The sequence below is a fragment of the Lactuca virosa genome, chromosome 5 (assembly GCF_052849685.1).
Source record: "Lactuca virosa cultivar CGN04683 chromosome 5, Lactuca_virosa_CGN04683_v6, whole genome shotgun sequence".
Taxonomy (NCBI): Eukaryota; Viridiplantae; Streptophyta; class Magnoliopsida; order Asterales; family Asteraceae; genus Lactuca; species Lactuca virosa.
The window spans coordinates 8,423,426-8,424,178 of NC_136430.1; the positions used below are offsets into that span (position 1 = coordinate 8,423,426).

The following is a 753-nucleotide window of genomic DNA, read 5'->3' on the forward strand; positions in this document are numbered from 1 at the left end:
TCATAAGGGAGCCACTCTTTCTTTGGTCTACGCCAATCTTCATCATATCGGTCCCCACTTGAGTAACAAACTTGCACCCTTTTGTTGCCATTCTCATCCAAATCGCAGTCTCTAGTAAGGTGAGGCCCATTGCAATTTTCGCAACCCACCCGAATAGCATGTATCGTTTGGTCCATTTTATCCATCCTCCTATCCATGGTTTTTAGCATAGCCATAACTGCTGACAAGTCTTCTGAAGCTGCATAGGCGGCCCCCCTCGTCACATCATTTCTTGGATTGTGGTATTCTCTAGAATGCTTAGAGAATTCTTCAATTAGTTGCTTTATCACTGGAGGTGCCTTCTTCGTGAGTGGACCTTGCGAGTCAAGTAATTGCCTAGTGGTAACATTTACTCCATCATAGAAGATGGAGACTTCTTGTTGACTATTGAGGTCATGATGTGGGCAATTCCTTAGCAGGCTCTTGTACCTCTCCCACGCTTCATATAGTGATTCTCCAGCTTGTTGTTCAAAGTTAGCTATGGCTTTCTTTAGCTTGGATATCTTGGATGGCGGGCAGAATTGATCAATGAACTCTTCTTTCATTTGGGCCCATGTAGTGATAGATCCTGGGGGCAATGACTTGAGCCAATCCTTGGCAGCACCCTTCAAAGTAACCGGAAGCATGCGAAGTAGCTGAGTTTCCCGAGGCACATTTGGAACATTGAAATAATTAGCTACATCATTGACTTCGTCCAAGTGTTTGTAAGCGTCT

General features: G+C 44.5%; 1 non-coding gene across 1 annotated transcript; it reads left to right on the plus strand.

The window, feature by feature from the left end:
- The first annotated feature begins 429 nt into the window (after positions 1–429).
- On the plus strand, positions 430–536 carry LOC145117890 (small nucleolar RNA R71). Its single transcript, XR_013712883.1, has one exon. It is a non-coding gene; the product is annotated as a small nucleolar RNA R71 (small nucleolar RNA).
- The last annotated feature ends 217 nt before the right edge of the window (positions 537–753 follow it).